Raw genomic sequence first — 9,174 nt, forward strand, 5'->3', positions numbered from 1 at the left:
TCTAACATAACTCTCAGCATATTATGCCATGAAGAGAGAAGGGCTTCTGAAGTGGTACCAAAAATAAGCAGTGGAAAGAGTAGTAGCATTTACTCCATGTGGATGATGAGATTGGAAGAAGGCCTTGAAGAGATGACCCTAATGGCTTTATGCAAAGTTTCAAACATGCACATCAGGGCATTGCTGCTTAAATTAATATGTTTAATCAGTAACAAAGGACACATGGACACTCTCAGCATGTGAGGCCAGCATCCATTCTGCACAGCTATGTATAGGCAGATCACCAGATGCCTTGGTGCTTTTCATTTCTGAAAGTTACCATCAGCACCAAAAATAATATTGACCCATAGCATCTGCATGAAGCATTGGGATATCCACATGCCATGCTTCTGGGTGGGCACAGTCCATCAGGCCGTATTTTGATAACGATTATGGTGCTCTTTAAGTTTCACGGATATAATGTTAAAGGCTGTCATCCTACCCACTTCAAAAACACTATTCTCAGAGCTTCCAGTTGGTTCTATGTGGAAAGACTCACTTTTACTTCTCGAGTTCACTTCTGGAGTCTCTCTGGGGGTCACACAAACAATATCTATCTACACCATGTTTTAAAATGTGGGCACTAGAGACATTATTATGATGTCACAAATCTGTATCTTTTTGTAGATAAGTCCAAGAAATACTTGCAAGGCACACACAAACAAATCCTGATAATTTCAAAAATCTTCAGAAATCCCACTTGGGGTGCTGAAGGTGAAATTTCACCCAGGCTATAATTTTCCCATACTGCACCCCAGGGCCAGTGAAGAGCCTTCTACTTTACCGAATCTATTCTGAAATTTCCCAGCATATTAAGGGCAACCACATGAATAAAGAGCACTGCTCAGCGAGAACCTGACGCAGAGTGGAAGTGAATGTGGTACTGAGATTTATGAAGTTTGGCATTTAAAAGAAACTTCCATGGACCTCTTTAGTGATCTTCGTGACCACACCTAAGAAATAAACAAGAGGCTTCCAGCTTTCCCATATGTATGAGACTCTATGCCAGAAAACACAAATGTCTCGAGGATGATCACCCTGCAAGGGATTTGCTTGAATCCCCAGCAGATGTAAAAGAAGCCCACAGGAGACAGATTGCCAAGCCATTTTTTATTTCACGGGGTTATAAGGTTGCCCAACAGTTAAATCTTTCCAACACTGCCTTAGTGAAGATACATGTAGAGCTTGACCACTTCCTGTTGTCTCTTTCTTATGCTATGTCCTGGTGCCAATTCATAAATGACTATAACTCTATGATTTGTTGGAAGGGTGATTTTTTTAGAACCACCTGCCTAATAGAGAAGAGGGCTAAAACTGTCATTGCCTACATTAATTCAGCATTCATTCACAAGGAAGTATAATCTACTTGATTGCTTAAATTAATATGTTTAATCAGTAACAAGGAATTCCTTTATTTTAGCAGCACAGAACAGAGACTGGAACCATCCTGGAGCTGATAAGCTGGCTGAATTGAGTAGGGGATTTGTTCCTCAGGTGTATATTGCGGAGACTACTTCTAGGGACCTCGATCCATCAGGGCTAATGTTCTGCCCCATCTCAGAAGCATTACACAGAAAGCTAGAACAGTACCAAAATCAATGTTGATGTGTTAAGGAACTCATGCTTGTTTACTTCCTCAAAAAGGCAGGTAAATATAAAGATATTTTTAAAAGAGCAGTCCATTGTTTGACCAATTGAGACAGACGTGAAAAAACATCAGCGAGCTGTCTACAACAAACACAGTTTGATGGCTTTAAGACACTTTCTTACTGCTGAGATTTCAGTAGTATGTGACAACACCCCTTTTCGAAAAACTGAACAAGCCCTCTAAGATGGGAAGGATGGAGCCTTCTGTGTGAGTGTGTGCAGTGTAATTGTGAATGTTCAGAGCAACAGGGCCCATGACAACAATAAAATTAAAAAAAAAATCCCACTAAGTATGACATCTCTGAATCTCAGCCTCTTTAACATGGTTCAAAATGTATTTTGCAGTCTAAGGGAAACTGGGCCATCATAAGAAAAAGTCATTGTTCTTTTTCAAAATGCTTGGGACTAATTAGAGGTAACGCTGGCCCCACAGATGTCCATGAACCAAGCACTTTTTTTTTTCTGTAATCTTGCGTGATGCTGCCATAGTCTCCAAGGGTACCTGTGCTGATTGTATTCTTTTCCTGGGGCTGCCATAGTAAATTACCATGAAGTAGATGGCTCAAAAGAGCAGAAATTGATGCTTTTACATTTCTGGAGGCCCCTAGTCTGAAATCAAGGTGCCAAGAGGACTTCTGTAGCCTCTAAGGGAGAACCCTTCCTTGACTCCTCTGGCTTTTGGTTGCTCCAGGCATTCCTTGGTTTGTGGCAGCATAATCTAATCCTAATCCTCATAATAACAGAATAATCCATAATTCTAATCTTCATTTTTTTAATGACCTTCTCCATGTATCTTCTCCTTCTGTCTCTTACAAGGACACCATCACTGAATTGAAGAGCCAACCCAAACTAGGATGATCTCATCTCAAGATCTTTACCTTAATTACATCTGCAAAAGACTCATTTCAAACAAGATCACATTCTGAGGTTCTGGGTGAGCATATCTTTTGGTGGCCACAATTCAACCCATTTTTGCTTTTGTTGCTATTGCTTTTGGCTTTTGCCATGAAATCTTTGCCTATGTCTATGTCCTAAATGATACCATCTAGATTTTCTTCTAGGGTTTTTATAGTTTTGGGATTTACATTTAAATCTTTAAACCCTCTTGAGTTGATTTTTGTATAAGGCGTAAGGAAGGGGTCTAGTTTCAACTTGCTGCATATGGCTAGCTAATTCTCCCAGCACCATTTATTAAATAGGGAATCCTTTCCCCATTGCTTGTTGATGTCAGGTTTGTTGAAGATCAGATGGTTGTGAGTGTGTGGTCTTATTTCTGGGTTCTCTGTTCTGTTCCATTGGTCTATGTGTCTGTTCACATATTGGTCTATATGTCCATGGTACTGTGCCAGTACCATGCTGTTTAAGTTACTGCAGCCTTGTAGTTAGTTTGAAGTTAAGTAGTGTGATGCCTCCAGCTTTGTTCTTTTTGTTTAGGATTGTCTTGGCTATTTGGGCTCTATTTTGGTTCCATATGAATTTTAAATAGGTTTTTTTTAAAATTCTGTGAAGAACTTCAATGATAGTTTAATGGGAGTAGCATTGAATCTATAATTTGCTTTGGGCAGTATGGCCGTTTTCATGATATTGATTCTTCCTATCTGTTAGCAAGGAATGTTTTTCCATTTGGTTATGTCATCTCTGACTTCTTTGAGCAGTGGTTTGTAGTTCTCCTTGAAGAGGTCCTTTACTTCCCTTGTTAGCTATATTCCTAAGCATTTTATTCCTTTTATGGCAATTGTGAATGGGAGTTCATTCATGATTTGCCTCTTAGCTTGCCAGAAAAGAGTACCTAGAAATAAAACCGCACACCTAAAACTACCTGATCTTTGACAAACCTGACAAAAATAGAGAGAACCAGGGAACAAGACAGCCAAGAAGAGTTCTCCCTGGGTAAAGCCAGATGTAAAGACTACTCTTGCAAAGGAACCCAACTTTAATTGGATCAGACTGGAGCAATGTATGGCCCAAAGTGTTGTCAAAAACAATATAGTAATCAGCTAGCAATTAGAGAAGGCTACCAGTTAGATGTGATATCAGCCTGAAGCTTAACTGGGTATTCAGGGAAAGAGATAGTCCAAGAGAACTGGACCATGTATAGTCATCTCTGGGAAGGGAGGTCAGAGAAACTGTGTACATGCCTAAGGCTGTGCCCTCTGAGGAGTGACATCAGAGCATGCATTGAAGTAGTCAAACCATGTCACTAAATAAATAAACAAGAAAGCAAACAAGAATCTTCAAAGGGTTGGAAGGTTAGGAAGATCAATATTTATAGTTGCTATACTATATTATTGAAAATGTCCAGTTTTTAATGAGACATGAAAATAAACTGGGAAGTATTACCCATAAATAGGGGGAAAAAAAAGAGCAGACAATAAAAATTGCCTTGGGGGACCCAGATGTTGGACTTAACAGAAAAAGACTTCAAAGCAGCTGTTATAAATATCAAAGAGCTAAAAGAAAGCATGCCAAAAGAAATAAAGGAATATACAATAACATCTCACCAAATAGAGAATATCAATAAATAAAATTTATTTAAAAGAACCAAATCAAAATTTTGGAGTTGAAAAGTAGAATGACTGAAACTAAAATTCACTAAAGAGGATCAACAGTAGAGTTGAGCTATGAGAAGAAACAATCAGGCTGGGTGTGGTGGCTCAATGCCTGTAATTCCCAGCACTTTGGGAGGTTGGGGCAGGCAGATCTCTTGAGCCCAGGAGCTTGGGACCAGTTCGGGTAACATGGCAAAACCCTGTTTCTACAAAAAATATAAAAATTATCTGGGTGTGGTGGCATGTGCCTGTAAGTCCCATCTACTCAAGAGGAGGAGGTGAGAGAATCACTTGAGCCTAGGAGGTTGAGGCTTCAGTGAGCCATGATCATGCCACTGCACTTCAGCCCAGGTAACAAAGCAAGACCCTGTCTCAAAAAAAAAAAAAAAAAAAAAAAAGAAAGAAATGAGAAAACAAAAAAAGAAAAGAAAGGAAGAAACGACAAACATAAAGATAAATCAATAGAAGTGTTGTAATCTGAAGAATGGAGAAGAAAATAAAACAAAAACAACATGATCATCTCCATACACACGGTTAAAATATGTTTCACAAAATTCAATACACTTCTATGAGAAATAAATACTTGACAAGCTAGAAATAGGAGAGAATTTCCTCTATCTGATAAAAGGCATCTACAAAAATCCCACAGCTAATATACTTAATGATGAAAAGCTGGAAGCTTTCCCCCTAAAGTCAGGAACAAGACAGCAATGACCAATCTCACCACTTCCATTCAACATTGTAGCGCGGGTTCTAGCCACGTAATTCGATAAGAAAAATAAATAAAAGATATCCAGGTTATAAAGAAAGAAGTAAAGGTATCTTTAGTTTCAAATGCCATGATCTTTTATATAGCCACCCTGAGGAATCCACTCATAAATGAGTTATTGTTGCAAGATACAAGACTAACCTACAAAAACCTACTGTATTCTACACAGCAGTATGAGCAATCTGAAAATAAAATTAAGAAAATGGAAGCCAAGATGGTGGCCTAGTTGGAGTATGAGTCTGTGCTGTGTGTGAAGCCAGACATCAGCATCTACTGGATTCCTCCCTGGGTCTCCAACTGTGGTTACAGGGCATCTGACTGGAAATTAGACCAGCCTGATTGGTCTGGTCACCTCCGAATCATTTCAAAAGGGAAGACTGCCTATATCAAACTCGAGGATAGTTTCAGGGGAGCTCTTCACTCAGACACCAGTAGAACAATATCCTGATATTGCTGTGGAGACAGTGACAGATTCCAGCTGCTACTTTTTAATCTGGATTCAAGATGGTGCTGGGCACAGTGCTGTCATTGACACTGCTGGCTTCACAGATCGGGGAGATGCCTTTGACTTTAATGTCTCCTTGCAGGATCACTTCAAATGGGTAAAGCAGGAATCTGAGATTTCCAAGGAATGTCAAGAAATGGATGCTTGTCCTAACTTGGATCTGGGCTTCAAAGAAGGACAAACCATCAAGTTGAGTATGGGGAACATTACAACCAGAAGTGAGGTGCTTCTAAGCCCAGGACTGCAGTGGGTGGGGGCCTGAGCTTACTCCCATCCCCGCCAGGAGGCAAAGTCACTATTCCCCCACTGTCCTCCTCAGTTGCATCAGCAATCATGTCACCCCACCGCCCATTCCAAAATCTAACCATGGAGGCAGTGATGCAGATATCCTTTTAAATTTGGATTCTCCTGCTCCTATCACAACACCAACACCAACTCCAGTTTCTGCAAGCAATGACTTGTGGGGAGACTTCAGCACTGCATCCAGCTCTGTTCCAAACCAGGCACCACAGCCATCCAACTGGGTCCAGTTCTGAATGGCATTGGAAGGACATTAAGGACAGACTTGAGAAATAAAAATGACCTTGAGGGCACCAATCTGTGCGGGAAGTCAGAAACCCATTTCCTCTCCAGGACCAAAATGACTGGACAATCTTTTTCATAGCTTCTCCATTACATTCAAGCTGGTTTATGTCACTCCCCTGTGTTGTTACTTGTACAGCCAAGAGAGTGTCTATTATCCCCTGCTTAGTACCAAGGTAGAGGACTAGTGGATCTTATCATAATTTTGGCTGACTATGCAGGGCTCAAAAGGCCAGTGTCTCTTTGAGGAGGAGAGATCTAACATCTGTAAAATTTGTCTTATCTTTTAAATTCTTCAACTTATTTCAAAATCATCTCATGACCCTCGTGTGCCTCTTTGTGAAGCCCTATTTAGCAATTCCAGGGAAGTCAAAAACCTTGCAACTTCCTTCTCCACTAACCCAGGACTAAAAATGGACAGGCTGACCTCAGTGTTTACAAATTCAGAATTTTGATAGGGGTAGATATGGAGCGTAGGGCGACCCCCTGAAACTATTGCTATGGAATAAAAGACGAAATGCTCCTAATCATTGTAAATACAAAGTTGCATGCAGGATTGTGTAAAGACAATGCCAGGATGGACTGCCAGAATGAGCCAACAGCACGTGATGTGCTTCCCCCTGCAGACAGCCTATGAACGGACGTGCAGTCAGGGAGGTTTCACATCACCAAGATTCCTATTCCAGAAAAGCAGAGTTCATAGCTCTGGGAATGGAATGCAACCCTTGCATTCCTATATATCCATATATAGGATAGCCTATAAATGGACGCATAAGGGGCACGTGTCCATATGGATAAGATAGGGCTATAAAGGCCCTCATCTTGCCACAGCTCTTCTAGGCCTCTTTAGGGTTAAGGCATACTCCCTTCTGAGAATTTCTGGTCTAACCGGTTGTCTAGCTTCACGTCCTGTTTCTATGGATTGTTTGTAACCAGCTTTTGCTGCAACTGTTACTGCTGATTAATATCTTCCTAATCATAGGTTACGGAAAGACGGTGTTTCTGTTTTAAGCCTCTGTTAGAAATTACTGATACACATACTATATTGTAAATTCTTATCTCTGTATACTGTACTTCTGCGTACAGGTGTTACGTTAAAGAATTACTTCATCCCCATGTGACCATCTCACCTCATAATCAAATGACCCTAAATCCCTCACTAACCTACCCCTGCCCTCACTAAACTTAATAATAAATGCTGGTATACCCAGTGCATTGGCGGCATCGCAGGACCAGAAGGCGATGAACCTCTGGACCCAGCTTTCATTATCTTGTGTGTGTCTATTATTTCTTGACCTGCCGATCTGTCTGGGAAGAAAGAAAGAGCCCCATTGCATTGCGAGCTGCTGGCCAGATCCCACAATAATGGAGAAAGACCTATTTCCTGGGTCTCTGCTGTATAGCTTTCTTCAGGCTTATTGTACTCAGTGAACATCCAGTGATGGGTGCAGCTCCATCACCCTCTTGTGTGTTTACATGTCTCTTTCTATGACAAGAGGGTTGTGCTGGTGGCACCTCCACTATTCTTTTCTGTTTGTTGAATTTGAATTGTAAAACATCTTTGGCCAATTGGTGTCTCTGTGATGAAGGAGGTTCAAGAGGCTGTGCTTTCCAAGTGATATTCTATAGGAGTGTTTAATTTCTTGCAGTTCCATCTAGTTGCTGCATTTGAAGCATGGCATTAATTTGTATTTGCCATGTTATTTGACCTGAAGTTGAAGAGTATAGAGTTTTTAACCTGATCTGTAGAGCAGAGAGGCTGAAAGCACTTAACTCTTGTTTAGTACCCACATTGCCTTGCTGTCTGGGTATCTGGCCCCTTTCCATAAACATTTCTTTTCAGTTCATGTAGTTCTTTAATAGAAAGCTGCTATTATTTGTATTGTCATTTGTGAAGTTGGAGAGTCACAGCTTTACCGTGATAGGTTTTCCCCAAGGCTTTGATAACTGTCACCCAGGGTTAAAAGCAAGTTGTTCTCCCATCACTTTCTTTCCCCTCTGCCCTGCCATTCCTTTTACAATGCTGTGAAAAAAGTTCTGCTTCTTAGATGAATGGGTACTTTCTATTTTGTTTCTAAATGAGCAATTTTGAGGATAAAATGGGAAGATATACTTGCTTCCCTTTTGTACCTATTTGGAATGTACACTCTGGCAGAAGGGATTCCTTATGTTTAGTTTCAAAATATATTACTTTCCTGGATTTCCTTCTTAACTTTTTCTGACTTTGGGTCTATTTTCTTTTCATTGCCTCATTTTCCAGGAAGCTCTATTCTTGAAGAGTCATGACAAGACATATTAAAATTCCAATAGAAAACACTAAAAGGAAAGTCTGTAGAAGCATTAGTGACTAAATACTGGCAACCTATTTTCTCAATCTTCCTCCATGTTGTGTTCCTTGTATTCTTAAGATGATAATATATTATGTATTTGAATTCCTGAAAAATGGGAAATGTTTAAGATATATCTATATAAAGCATATGCTGTATTGGTGCAATAACGGTAATTAAAAATATGAAAAAAAGAAAAAAATTCCATTTATAATAGCATTAAAAAGAATACTTAACAATAACTTCAACAAAAGAAATGCAAACGTTGTACTGCAAGTTTTTGCACTATAAAACATCACTGCAAATTACAAAATTAGAAAACTATAAAACATCATTGAAATAAAGTAGAAAAACATAAATAAATGGAAAAAACATTTAATGCTTGTGGATCAGAAACTTAATATTTTTAAGATACCAATACTCCCAAACTGACCCACCAATTCAATAAAACCTTTATCAAAATTCCAACTGGCTTTATTATGGAAACTGAAAAGCTCATTCTAAAATTTATGTGGAAATGCAAGTGACCTAGAATAGTCAAAACTACCTTGAAAAGGAAAAAGTTGTAGGACTCAATTCTTCTAATTTCAAAACTCACTATAAAGTTAGACAATATGGTACTGGCATAAGGATAGCAATATAGACCAATGAATTCAGAATTGAGAATCCAGAATTAAACTGTTACACTTATTGTCAATTGATTTTTGAAAGTGTGTGAAGACCATTCAGTGGGAATAGAACAGTCTTTGCAAAATA

At 39.4% G+C, this 9,174-nt stretch overlaps 1 pseudogene; it reads left to right on the forward strand.

Moving 5' to 3' along the window:
* The first annotated feature begins 5,218 nt into the window (after positions 1–5,218).
* LOC129490022 (adaptin ear-binding coat-associated protein 1-like) lies at positions 5,219–6,153 on the forward strand (annotated as a pseudogene).
* The last annotated feature ends 3,021 nt before the right edge of the window (positions 6,154–9,174 follow it).

The sequence above is a fragment of the Symphalangus syndactylus genome, chromosome 9 (assembly GCF_028878055.3).
Source record: "Symphalangus syndactylus isolate Jambi chromosome 9, NHGRI_mSymSyn1-v2.1_pri, whole genome shotgun sequence".
Lineage (NCBI taxonomy): Eukaryota > Metazoa > Chordata > Mammalia > Primates > Hylobatidae > Symphalangus > Symphalangus syndactylus.